This window comes from Cervus elaphus, chromosome 33, assembly GCF_910594005.1.
Source record: "Cervus elaphus chromosome 33, mCerEla1.1, whole genome shotgun sequence".
NCBI lineage: Eukaryota > Metazoa > Chordata > Mammalia > Artiodactyla > Cervidae > Cervus > Cervus elaphus.
Genome location: NC_057847.1, coordinates 47,789,856 through 47,804,755, shown reverse-complemented (window position 1 = coordinate 47,804,755; position 14,900 = coordinate 47,789,856).

Sequence of the window (14,900 nt, the reverse complement as noted above, 5' to 3'; positions counted from 1 at the left end):
AATCCAGGAAACTGAAGAGAATGAAAAATTCTCAGTTGGCATCCTTAGGTAGACTCGAGCATATTACATCCATGAAAAAGTAAAACAATATGAAAAAAGGACAAAGGGGAAAAAAGAGCTCCTGGAATTAGAAAAAAATTATTACTGAAATTAAAAAAAACAAAAATAAAAATGTTTAAAGGAAAATATAAATAAATTATTTCAAAAAATAGAGTCAAAACACTACAAGAAGGAAAATATGTGAAAAGATTTTTAAAAAAACAACCCATCTAGCAAATGTATTGTCTAAATGATGTTTCAAAAAGAAAGAAAAAGTAAACTTAGTTAAGAAGACATATTATCAAAAAAGTAACAGAAGGGACTTCCCTGTGGAGCAGTGGATAAGCATCTGCCTGCCAATTCAGGGGGCATGGGTTCAATCCCTGATCCAGGAAGATTCCACATGCCGTGGAGCAACTAAGCTCATGGGCCACAACTACTGAGCCCAAGTTCTAGAGCTCGTAAGTCACAACTATTGAAGTCTGCGCACATAGAGCCTATGCTCCGCAATAAGAGGAGCCATCACAATGAGAAATCCATGCACAGCAACAAAGAGTAGCCCCAGATTGCCGAAGCCTGTGCACAGAAACGAAGACCCAGCACAGCCAAAAATAAAATATAAATATTATTTTTTAAAAAGTAACAGAAGAACATTTCTTATTGCAGAACATGGACTTTCAGATTGAAAGGGCTCAATAGCATCTATACAAAATGAATGAAAAACACATAATCAGCGATATTCTTGTGAAATTTCAGAACATTGACCATAAAGAGAAATCTTTAACGCTTCTAGAGAAAATACATGTGTATGCATATATATATATTTTGTGTGTTCAAAATCAAGAGAATAACTTGCATCCATATTTTCAACAGCCACTCTGAAGGCTAAACAACAACAAAACAAACCTTTGAAGCTGGAAATGTGATTTACAAGCCAGCCTATCAAATAAACATGGTGTCAGAATAAACTCTTTAGAGACTCAACTTCCCAAATTTTCTCAGTTTTTGAAGACATTCATCAGCAAAATGAGGAAACGGACCAAGAAAAAAGAAGAGCATGAGCTCAAGCAAATTGTGTATCCATTTTTTTTCTTAGAGTTACAAAGGTTATATTTCAAGTAAGTAAAAATAAGAGCATAATTATGTTTGTTAGAAGACTGCATTAGTGGTGGAGAATATAAATAAGGTACTGTTAAATTCCATAGATAAACTCTAAAATTCATAAATCAAGATATAGCAGTATATTATTTAAAGTTACAGGAATAATTATCCAAAGAATAAAGGTGTTGAAAGTGGTCTCTAGGGAAGTTCTGTGGTGGTCCAGTGGCTAAGACTTCATCTCCCAACACAGGGGGTGCAGGTTCAATCCCTGGTTAGGGAGCTGAGGTCCCACATGCCTCATGGCCAAAACACTAAAACACAAAACAGAATCAATATTGCAATAAATCCAATAAAGACTTTAAAAAATGATCCACATCCCCAAAAAATCTTTAAAAAGAATGAAAATTGGCTTAAAAAAGAAAGTGGTTTCTAGGAGAGGGACTAGAGAAGGATGAGTGATGGAGCCAGGGTTAATCCTTTTCATGCTACACTGTAATTGACATTGTTGGTTGGCTATCCCAAATATATTTGCTGCTTTTTCCTTCCTGAGACAACCCTGATTTTGTTTGTATTCAGTTCTACCCAGACTCCAAGGATAATCACATTTCCTTTGCTGGGTATCTGCCCAATGGAAAGGGAAAGGAAGGCTCCTCCGGGGCAGGAGGGGGTATTTTTGAGAAAAGTGTCCCTCACTCCTTAGAGGGAACTATAAGGACATATGCTATATTCTCTTCCTTATGATGTTGCCTTATCTGGGTGAGACACTTAGGGCCAGTGAAGCCTTAAGTGAGGTGAATCTGAGTATGAGATGAATTGGAAAGAACACAGGTTCTTCATGACACCTGTGAGCAACTGGATTAACCTTGAAGACTAACTTCCCTTTGACATACTGTAATGTCAGATAATACTCACCTTATTTTTTCAGTCAGTTGATACAAGGCTTTTGTTACTTGCAGTCAAAACTACCCAAACTAATACATAAGGCCCTCCTGTATTATTTGATTTTTAAAGCACATTCATGTGTTATATTCACTAGAAATACTTAAGATAAAGAAGTGTATGTAAACATTTCAAATTTACTCTAAACACAAAATGTCCTCCTTCTGCATTTCAGTTTAAAAACATGTGCTTAAAAAAATTATCCAGTTGCAATATCAGTCAGTGCAAAAGTAGGTAGAAGTAAAATGCCCACTGGTCATTAACCATTAGCACTGTGCATCTTTTCAAACTCTAGTATGCATAGTTTTTATCATGATTATATATTTTACCAAAAAAAGCTCATACTGTATATATGCTTTCACAACTTGCTTTTTCACACACACTGTCACAGATATACTTCCTTGTTAATACACTTAGCTTTTTTAAGACTGTAGAGATTTCTGCAGATGGACAAGCCACAGTTTATTTAACCTGCACCTTATTAACAGATATTTAGATTGCTTCCAATTTTTCCCTAATACAACAAATGCTGCCAGAAACATTCAGACATGTGCTTCTTTGTACCAGTATTTTTCTAAGATAAATTCCAAATTGTGAAATTGCTTATTCAAAGAACACATGTGCTTTAAATTTTAACTAGAATAGAAATTGAAAACTCCCTTCCCTCAAATGGGCTGTACTATTTTACACTCCCACTAAAAATATCTGAGGTCATTTCCCCACATTTTTACCAACCACTGATATTAGTAACCTTTAAAAATTACGTTTCATGAAATAGGCAAACATAATAGTTCACTATTGTTTTAATCTGACTTTCTGATAACTAGCGGAGCTGATCTTCTTTTCATATGTTTATTAGCCATGTGTATTTTTATTCATACATTTACATTATTATTATCTTCCTACTTAGCTATTTGTGTTTTTCTTGTTATTTTGTGTTCTTTGTCTCTTAGGAATATTTCCCTGATTATATATGATGCAAGTATTTTTTCCCAAACTGTTGTTTTTTGTCATTTAAGTTTCTTATTCATAAATGTCCCAATGTTACCATCCAGGGCATTAAAGACTTGGGTAAGATCATGTATTTGTTTGCACTTCTTTTTGTCTAGATTAAAAATAAAACAGTACCAAACTACTGAGTAAACTCTTATTGAATGGCCACTGGGCCAAATAAGCACAGACAACAGTAAGGTAGAAAGACAACCTTTAACTACAAAGATCATCCAGCACAGGGAGCAGATAGACCTATTAGTAAACAATTCTACTGTAATAGGTTTTTTTTTCTTTTTTTAATATTTGTTGGAGACATAGGAAAAAGAATATTTAAAACTACCTATGGACCAGCAGAGGAGAACTTATAGAGTTAGGTTGTTATTTCTATGAATTCTTTTTTACAAACATCAGTTTGCCTTGACAGCTGAATTCTTATTATATACTAAAGTGAAAGAAAGTGAAGTCGCTCAGTTGTGTCTGACTCTTTGCAACCCTGTGGACTGTAGCCCACCAGGCTACTCCATCCACGGAGTTTTCCAGGCAAGAGTACTGGAGTGGGTTGTCATTTCCTTCTCCGGATCTTCCCAACCCAGGGGTTGAACCCAAGTCTCCCACATTGCAGGCAGATGCTTTACCGTCTGAGCCACCAGGGAAGCCCCATTATATATACTAATAGTATATGAAGTAAATATAATTTTCCACTTTTTAGTAGACTTTATATTTTTATTTTCAAAAATTTTAATAAGTAAATTCTTCAAAATTTGTCTTAGCATTAAATCATTTAAGTATTTTTAAAGAACAATTCAAGAATGAGTCGTATGAAGATGAAACACAAAACTACTTCCTTTTTTAAGCATTCATTCTAATTTTTTGAGTCCTATTTTTAATAATCTGAAATCCTTCATATTTACAGACATATGAACCACCTAGCATTAATTTCTAGGAACAATTTATAAACACATGTTAAAGGAAAATTAACACTTTCTCTCCACACCCTCCATCCAAACATTCCTACTTTTAATGGAGGAAACATGTTAGAATGCTTCTTTTCAGTCTTTGAAAACTTCCTTTGATAGCACCCCACCCCCCGGAATCCCCTTCGACTTTGGCATTTGGCTAGTCTTTCATCAGTTATCCCACGACAGAACTCAAGATAAAATGATTAATGCAACTGCTCATAACATCTCAATACCTCTTTCATCAGTTTGGGTGTTAAGTACATTGAAAGGAACCAACAAGGAACCATGAGGTATTGAAATGCTTTTCACATGCCAATTCATAGCCCAGTTCGGTGACCTTTACAGCATTTCTGATCCTTCTCCATTCCATCTCCTACTCAGTTCAGTCCTTCTTCAGTATTCATCTGAAAACCATAACTTCAAACATAATCTTCAATGTATCTGCAGTTCTCCACCCTAAGAAAGAGCATAACCTCTGAATACCTTGAATTTTTTAATAATAACAACAAAAAGTCAAGGTAACTTGGCTCTACCTATAGTTCTAAGCAATCGGAGATTTGTTTCCAAATAGCTCCGGGGAATTTCACCATATGACTCCTATTAATGGAAATTGCTGAGCTAATCTCTCCGTGTGACATTACAAATATTAACTTCCCGTCCAACTTTGTTTGAAGCTTTTCTGTTTTTCTTTTGCTGTTAGAACAAGAACTGTAAATCTGGAAAGGATTTTTAAGATCAATCAAGTCAGTCTTCTAATTTTACAGATGAAGAAATAGGTTTCAGAAGTTGTTACTGACTCATTAAGTGACTGTGTGAGTTTGAGCAATTTGATTCACTGACTTTAAAAACCAGCTTGGAATTTAGGAAATATGTTTTTAGGCATTATCTACATAAAAGATAAGGAAAAGTGAGGGAAATTGAAGTATAACCCAGGTTACCTGAATTCAGAGTTGCAATGCTTTATTCTACAAGCATTATTATTAATGGTGGTGTCAATATTTGGAAGTTGTTCATTTAAAAGATTATATTGTAGAGAATATGTTAAGGGTCACCAGATCAGCCAACTAAGGTCATCATTATTAATAGGGGCTAATATGGCAGGGTAATTTCTCCAGAGTATATTTTGCTACAGCTCCTTGAATTAAAAACCCTGAAAGATGCAGAAGCATAATAAAAATTAGATTTTAATAAGCTTTGGTGATTGGGTTTTCACTGTACAGATCAAAGAAAAGCCGTCTTGGATTTTCAGTGAAGTTAAACAGTGAATAACTTTTGAATGAGTGATGAACAAGTCACAAGATGGGGCAAAAAGCCCTGCTTGTATTTGGCATGCCAAAAATTCTTTCTCAACAACATTGCAATCCTTCTTACATTTGCAAAAGCTGAAATTCTTCCACGTTTGTAAGTTTGTTCCATTTCTTTAGATCAAGTGAAATGTCTGCTTTTTTTTTTTTTTATGGTATCCTGTTTTGACTTTTTTACTTTAGTTTTTTGGAATAGAAGAAATGTTTTTTTTAACCTTCTGGTGATTTTTTTTTTTTTTTTTTCACAATTAAATATTTTAACATATTACTAGGTTTACACAGGACATATGGTGTACTTTATAAGCTACTATTATCCTTTCACATATCTCCTGAGGTGGAGAAAAAATATTTGGCATTCATTCACATATGATTCACGATCTTCTGACTTTGTATTTGTGGTGGCCATAGTGACCCAGAGCTTAAAAAAGCACATACTGTTTCAAGGCAAATCTGACTTTTATCTTTGTTTCGTAAGCTATTCCAATTAAGGTAGAATACTGTGGAAAACAACAGTTCATACAGTTTGTTTTTCTTTGCTAAGTTGCTTCAGTCATGTTTGACTCTTTGTGACCCTATGGACTTGTGGCCCTCCAGGCTCCTCTGTCCATGGGATTCTTCAGGCAAGAATACTGGAGTAGGTTGCCATGCCCTCCTCCAGGAGATCTTCCTGACCCAGGGATCAAACTGGCATCGCTTATGTCTCCTGCATTGCAGGCAGGTTCTTTACCACTAACACCACCTGGGAAGCCCATTTGTTTTTCTTAGGGAGGGGCAAATGTATGACCAATTAAAAGAAAGCCAATAGCTACTAATTATATAATTTCAAAACTAAAATTTTCCAGAAAAGAAATCCTTACTCATGTATATATTTCTATCTGGAAAATTGTTTTTTTCATCAAAAAAAATTTGTTTTTCTTGAGACATGATTGATCACTTAAAGTCACAAATACCACAATTTCACATGTGGGAGGATCTTGTTTGTTTGTTTGTTTGTTTTTAAGATCTTAATTTCTCTCACTGCATAGAAAAGAGATGTCTTTCATTTCACCGCATATTGGGTTTTATGGTGAAAGATGACTTAATAATTGTAGCCTAACTATTCATGTTATTTCTACTTTGTACTTCCTAAGGAATGGCTCATTACATGACATCAAAGCCAAATCCTGCAATTAGAAAAAAGTTTGTATTATGTAGATTTTGAAAAGAGAAAACAACAAAACCACCCCAAATTCTTGAAACAACAAAAGAGAAAACTCAGCAAGAAAACAAGTCTCGGCATTTACTCACCTCTTTTAGCCTGTGCTCTTTCATAAAATAAAACAGGTCGGAGGAATTGTTGTGAATAAAGGGTCTTAATTGTAAAAAAATTTTTAGGAATGTTTGAAAGGAAATGGCAGAGTGCATTCATTGAGCCTGGACCAAGCATGCTTGTCTCACATTTTTCAGTTTTGTTCTGTCTAAATATTCATTTAGAATCTGAATTTAGGAATGACACTATGGCATTCTTCCACTTAAATTATATAGAACAGAGTCATGAACTCGGGACAACCAACCAACCAAATAAAAGCATATTTGGTGCACTGGGAAGACCCAGAGGAATCAGGTGGAGAGGGAGGTGGGAGGGGGGATCGGGATGGGGAATACATGTAAATCCATGGCTGATTCATGTCAATGTATGACAAAAACCACTACAATATTGTAAAGTAATTAGCCTCCAACTAATAAAAATAAATGGAAAAAAAAAAGCATATTTGGAAACACAAGCTGTAAGACACAGCTCATGCACAGAAATCTCATTCCTGAGTTCACGTATGCTTGGAGGGAAAAATCAACACGCTAACACTGGAGCCCCTGTACTCTCAGGGATGAGCTTGGTTTCTGGAAGTGCCTTTTACAAAGATACAAAGAATTGTGGAGAGAAATGCATTGATGACAGGTGGGCTCTTCCCCACTAAGTGGGATGGATGGAGGGAGTTGGGACAATAGCTTGCAGTATTTGAGTATAGTGATTTTTTTCTTATAAAGATCGAAGCTATTTGTTAAGCATGCAGTTTCAATGGGGCATGTTTGATTTATGACTAAGAATTCTTTTTCTCCATGCTGTATTGGCACTCTTGTATGTAATTAAAAGCTTCCCTCCTGGGAAACTTTTCCCTTCTGAAACACATTGGGCTGAATTCTGTTTTACCAAAGTAGTAAATATGGCATGGACCATTTAGGTTTAAAACACATCAAAAATATGGAAAATTGAGACGTTTTCTCTCTTGATTTAATACAGTAAAAACCTCTGTCCATCTACTACGGTTTGCAGGCATTCAATATAATACTGGTATGAACAACTTAGAGAATTCTTAGCTTCATCTGCACCTCAGTCTTGTCAGAATGACATGGGTGTGTGAGTTTAGTTGGCTTTAACTGGATATGAACCTAAGCACATATTAGACATGCAAATTGAGTCTCCTTTTTTAACCATAAATGGCATGAACATAAATTCAAAAGCTGATTCCACAGTAAATGACGTGAGATAACAATATTACTTCCTTTTGTGGACCTGTTTCTCCTGCCACGAGACATAAAACTTCTTTACCTCTCTGGAGGCTTGTCCATGCAAGCCCATAAACATTTACCTGTATAAACTTATAATTAAAAGAATATATCCTAATCCTTTAGCAAGTAATTATATTGAGTGTTATTCACCCTTCATGTGAAATCCCTTAAAGATCTAAAGGGTGACAGCCTCATCAAGTTTTTATTGCCTCCCTTGATGCATTTCCATTTTTGGAAGTCTCCTCTCACTTTCTGCTTGACATACAGGAACAAAAAAAGGAATTCAAAGGAAGGTACCTTGCAAGAAGAACTTCATTAAATCATTATCAAATTAGAAAATTACATACCCAAATATCCCACACATGTATAATAAGATGACAGATACATGTGTTTGCATGTTTGAGTGAGATACACAGTCTTGGCAAGTATAAATATGCATAATTTTCTCATACAACATAATTAGAGAAAATTACATATCTAGCCAATTAGTCTTCAGAACAATTTTCTTCATATTTTCTTTCTCCTGAGCTAAAATGGTCTTGATAACCTGCTGCTACCTTTCTTTTCTGGAGTCTAACGCTCATATGCTCCCCTTTTCCGCTCTCCTCTACCTTCCTTCACATTGTATGCCTTGCTTGCAGGGCCACCTCCTTCCTCCTTCTCCTCTGGTTCTTTTCATTTTCCCAGCCCCTTCCAAGTCTCAGATACCGGGCAAGACTCCAGCTGTTTGTGGGTGGACAAAACAATTACATAGAAACTCTGATAGAAGCACAGAAGACTCCCTGTCTGATGTCATGGATGGCCCCAGACCTCCACTGGTTCTCTGAATCTGTTTGTCCCTCAGTCACAAAGAAGAGAAGATGTCATCACTCTAGGCCAGAATTTGGTTACCAAGGAGTCCTTCCATTCCAGTCCACTGGCTTAAAGGAAGCCCAGTGGAGCTGAAGCACTTCCTTCAGAGTATCTCCCTATCTCCTGAGAAGGCAGAAGCTTACAGGTTTTGGAGAGCCAGCATTTAAGGCTAAGCTTTTCATGCACGTCAGTCCCAAGAGTGGAGCAACAGTGGGATGCCCAGCCATGTTCCTACAAGCCTGAGCTATAGTGCGGGCCCTGGAAAACCCCCATTTGCAAGTTAAAGGTACACTCCTGGCTTGAGCCCCTTGTGTTAAACAGCAAATTCCCACTGGCAATCTATTTTACATATGGTAACGTTTATGTTTCAATGCTACTCTCTCAATTTGCCCCACCCTCTCCTTCTACCAGTGTCCACAAGTCTCTGTGACAATCTAGATGGGTGGGATTGGGTGGGAGGTGGGAGGGAGGTTCCAGATGGAGGGGACATATGTATACCTATGCGGAAATGGTATGGACCTAACAGAAGCAGAAGATATTAAGAAGAGGTGGCAAGAATACACAGAAGAACTGTACAAAAAAGATCTTCACGACCCAGATAATCACAATGGTGTGATAACTCACCTAGAGCCAGACATTCTGGATTGAGGAGAGAAGTGGGCCTTAGGAAGTATCACTACGAACAAAGCTAGTGGAGGTGATGGAATTCCAGTTGAGCTATTTCAAATCCTAGAAGATGATGCTGTGGAAGTGCTGCACTCAATATGCCAACAAATTTGGAAAACTCAGCAGTGGCCACAGGACTGGAAAAGGTCACTTTTCATTCCAATCCCAAAGAAAGGAAATGCCAAAGAATGCTCAAACTACCTCACAATTGCACTCATCTCACGTGCTAGTAAAGTAATGCTCAAAATTCTCCAAGCCAGGCTTAAGCAGTATGTGAACCGCGAACTTCCAGATGTTCAAGCTGGTTTTAGAAAAGGCAGAGAAACCAGAGATCAAATTGCCAACATCCACTGGATCATTGAAAAAGCAAGAGAGTTCCAGAAAAATATTTATTTCTGCTTTAAAAGAGATGGGAATACCAGACCACCTGACCTGCCTCTTGAGAAACCTGTATGCAGGTCAGGAAGCAACAGTTAGAACTGGACATGGAACAACAGACTGGTTCCAAATAGGAAAAGGAGTACATCAAGGCTGTATATTGTCACCCTGCTTATTTAACTTATATGCAGAGTACATGATGGGAAACTCTGGGCTGGAGGAAGCACAAGCTGGAATCAAGATTGCCGGGAGAAATATCAATAACCTCAGATATGCAGATGACACCACCCTTATGGCAGAAAGTGAAGAAGAACTAAAGAGCCTCTTGATGAAAGTGAATGAGGAGAGTGAAAAAGTTGGCTTAAAACTCAACATCCAGAAAACTAAGATCATGGCATCTGGTCCTATCACTTCACGGCAAATAGGTAGGGAAACAGTGGAAACAGTGGCTGACTTTATTGTTTTGGACTCCAAAATCACTGCAGATGGTGATTGCAGTCATGGAATTAAAAGACGCTTACTCCTTGGAAGGAAAGTTATGATCAACCTAGATAGCATATTAAAAAGCAGAGACATTGCTTTGTCAACAAAGGTCCGTCTAGTCAAAGCTACTATAGTTTTTCCGGTAGTCATGTATGGATGTGAGAGTTGGACTATAAAGAAAGTTGAGCACCAAAGATTTGATGCTTTTGAACTGTGGTGTTGGAGAAGACTCTTGAGAGTCCCTTGGACTGCAAGGAGATCCAACCAGTCCATCCTAAAGGAGATCAGTCCTGGGTGTTCATTGGAAGGACGGATGTTGAAGCTGAGACTCCAATACTTTGGCCACCTGGTGTGAAGAGCTGATTCATTTGAAAAGACCCTGATGCTGGGAAAGATTGAAGACAGAGGATGAGATGGTTGGATGGCATCACCAACTCGATGGACATGGGTTTGGGTGGACTCCGGGAGTTGGGGATGGACAGGGAGGCTCTGGTGTGCCACGGTTCATGGGAACGCAAGGAGTCGGACACGACTGAGTGACTGAACTAAACCGAACTGATGGCTGATTCATTTTGATATGTGGCAGAAATCAACACAATATTGTAAAGCAATTATCCTCCAATTAAAAATAAGTCTAAAAGGAAAAAAAAGAAAAAGAAAGTTATACTCTTCAGTGGGAGAGCCTACTTCTGCCCCAACAGCCACTCAGCAAGCTCTCTTTGCAGCCTGGCAAGAAAGACCTAGGAATGTCATATTTTGCCATCAACTCTTAATACCTACCTCAGCCTTGTCAGAGTGAGTGCTAAGTATTCAGATAGCTCTGCCTTGTCAAGGTAGGGATTTCTCACAGATTTCCCTCACTCTCTCTCCACTTTCCCTGTGAACACAGAGACAAGGTTGAGGCTCCTATGCCCCCATGACAATGTTTCAACCTCTTTCTATAAGTCATTGTTCTTTGAAGCAGGCTTTTAAGCCATGTTTCCCCCCAATAAATTAGTAAGTGAATAAAATATCCCCCATGACAATTTAATACCATAGTGGAAGTCTCTCAGTCGTCTCTGACTCTTTGCGACCCTATGGCCTATATAGTCCATGGAATTCTTCAGGCCAGAATACTGGAGTGGGTAGCTTTTCCCTTCTCCAGGGAATCTTTCCAACCCAGGGATTGAACCCAGGTCTCCCGCATTATAGGTGGATTCTTTACCAGCTGAGCCACCATAGATATACCAGATATCTGTTCATGTACTGTATCTGTCTCTGTGTTTAATATGTAACAGGAGTTAGATGCTTTTACTTCCCAAGAGCCAGTCTTTACCATTTGGAGGTGATACTGTCCCCATTAAAAGGTGCACTCTTTGGATTTTCTGTCTCATTGATGCAGGACTGACATATCACTATTACCTCTTTAGCCTTTAGGTTATCTGTTACACCTGTGATGGTCTCCCACATACAACCTGCCGCAGCATTCTCTCAGCTGGAGTTCATTCCATGTGCATCCTGCAAACATTAAGAAGCACCAGGAATTTACACAGAGTTGTCTGGGCCAGAGGTTGAACCTTCATGAAGAAGGAAGTGATCCAAAAATAAAAGGCAGGTAACATTCCTGTGGAGTTAACCACTGAACTAGCCAGAAAGCATTCTCCCAATCTCAGGCTGATCGTTTCCTGGTTCTTTTTTCTACATACTCAGGGATACAGAGCTGACGTATGGGCAATACACTGTTTATGAAATATTCCTAATGGTATAAGGATTAACGCTGGAGCGGGGCTGGCCTGCATGCCTTGCACAGGAGTGCTGGCTGGGGGTGGGGTGGGAGGTTGAGAAAAGAAACCCTACTGTAGGGCAGGGCAGCCCTACTGAAGAATAAAGAGATGAGAGTTTTAGCACAGTGGTCCATCTGATGCCCAAGGACTCAGCCTCCTCTTAAACCTCCACTTTGCACTCACTCTGTACAATGCTTCTTGTATTCGAGACACAACATGGTCAGGGCCACATTTTAGGAAGCTCAATCACTACTCTTTAGAAATACATTTAATGACTTTCAATTATCCACAGATCAAAATGCATTATTAAACTAGCATTTCAGACCCTCGGTGGAATGACCCTGCTCATTTATCTGCTACTTTTCTCTGACCTGCAGTCTATATCCTCTGAAACACCAGCTCTAAACTCATTATGACCCAAATGCCCACTTACATGCCTTTACTGGTGCTCTGATCTCTTCATAATCAGCTCCCCTTCACTTGCCACCTATTCAAATCCTGCCCTTCCTACACCTTCAAGATCAGCTTCTAGAAGGCAATTTCTGTTTTTTTTTCCAAATAGATATTAATTCCTCCTTCTTCAAACTCTTATTTCATTCCCTTGTGCAATCACCAAAGAGGAGATTAAATAACAATAAAGGGTAGAATAAACTGTTTTGCTTCTCTATTAACCTGTATTGTCCACTGGGAACAAGGATTCAATTACATCCATCTTTGAATCTTACACAGTGACTAGTACACATACTGAGAACACAATAAAAGCTCTGAATTTCCAGTGTTGATTCTGTTCTGTTGTTGCTTCCTGGCCAGAATAGGACAGAACTTTGCTGAAAACATCCATCTCATAGGATAATGAGATCTCTAAAGGATAATGAGACCTCTAAAGGATAATGAGACCTCAGCTGACTCTAACACTAAAGAGACACAGATTCATTTAGATAAGCAGTGAAAGTGAAAGTTACTTAGTCGCGTCCGACTCTTTGTAACCCCGTGGACTATACAATCCAAGCAATTCTCCAGGTAAGAATACTGGGGTGGATAGCCTTTCCCTTCTCCAGGGGATCTTCCCAACCCAGGGATCAAACCCGGGTCTCCTGCATTGCAGGCGGATTCTTTACCAACTGAGCTATCAGGGAAGCCCAGATAAGTAGGGACGAGGGATATTGATGTCATCACCAGTCTTTTGGTTTTGCTTTGTTTGCTGTACTTTTCAATGTTTCCTTTGCGAAAAAAGAATTGATATAACCAATGAAACATATAACCTAGATGCCTTTCTCTCTTGGAGCTTAATATTTCCCATTAACCCAAAGCTAAAAATAGCCCTTTTTACTGGAGTTTGTGGGGACCATTCACATGGTTTGCTGGCTCCAACAACCCAACTCAAGAATATCATTCATATGCTCTTATTATTTTTTCTCAGGTCATCTTTTTTTGGAGGTGATTTCCCTGCTGCCCAGCTCCGCGGATAACTTAAACAATGTAGCAATATGCCAAAATCTAGCTTTTATTATTACTGTGTGTATAAGAATACATGTCTTTGTTTGTTTGTGATATTTTTTTCATTGTTTTAAAAGACGAGTCATATCCAGGATCCAGTGAAAAAACTGAAACAATCCAGAAGACATTGTTGAGGTGAAAGTCATTGTGCGCTTGAGATTCAACAGCAAAGCAGTTGAAATCTGAAGTATAGTGACTTTTTTCTCCCCTTTGGGTAACCATGGGGAATGCAGAATATCTTACATACAAAGCTTGTGGGAAGGAATAGCCTTGGAAATGCTTCTACTGAAGAGTGATTTAAGCCTTGTCCTGACACATGAATCATGGGGTGGTACTTTCTGTCAACATTCTTTGCTGTCTTCAGAACCAGAAAAGCCAGTGTCTGCCTGGTTACTGGTACCGCCAGCACTGCTGGGGAATAGCATTGTGACAGCGGAATTTTCCTGAAATCATACTTAAATAGTTGCTTGTGCCCAGGAACACTCAAATGATATTTTCATCACAGATACATTATGGACACATTATTGATATCCTGCACTATATAAAGTGAATTTGGAACAACTTAATTTTTATTCTTAATTGAGAGAAGAAAATATTCCAAGACATTCTTTTAGCCTCTGATGAAGTCTAAGTGTTGTGTATGATGAAGTGTGCCTCTTTGATTAACTTTAATTCAATATTATCTTCAACATTCACATCTTAAAGTGGCTACATACAGTTATATATGTTAATTCAATGATTATGATTGTGAATGTGACTTGTATTGTCCTTTTCTTCTCTTGTGGAAATCATCATTTTAGATAATTTTTTTCTTAGAAAAGCAAAATAAACAAATTTATATTAAAAACATTCTAGAAATAACTAAATTAGCTTTCTTTAATGGCATTTAATTCATTTAAAAGGAAGAGCATATCAGAGAAGAGTACATGGCTAGATCATGCATCTAAACTATTTTTATTTATTTTTATTTACTTATTTTTTAATTTCATTTACTTATTTTTTATTTACTTACCTGAATATTTCACCAGAAATCATTTTGTGTTTTCTTTGCTGGCTATAATCCTTTGAATAATTGCTTCTATATCATTTGTTACCTTATATTTATAATATTTATAATATATTTATATAAAATATATATTATATTTCTCTATAAATTACTCCTTCACTCCCCCATAAAAATCAAACAAAATTAATTTTTAAAAAGCCTTCTTTGGGACTTCCCTGGTAGTCCAGTGGTTAAGAATCTGCCTGCCAATTCAGGTAACATGGGTTCAATCCCTGGTCCAGGAAGATCCCACATGCTGTGGAGCAAGTAAGTCTATGCTCACAACCTCTGCAGCCCTCTGGGCTGCAGCTTATGAAGCCCATGTACCCTAGAG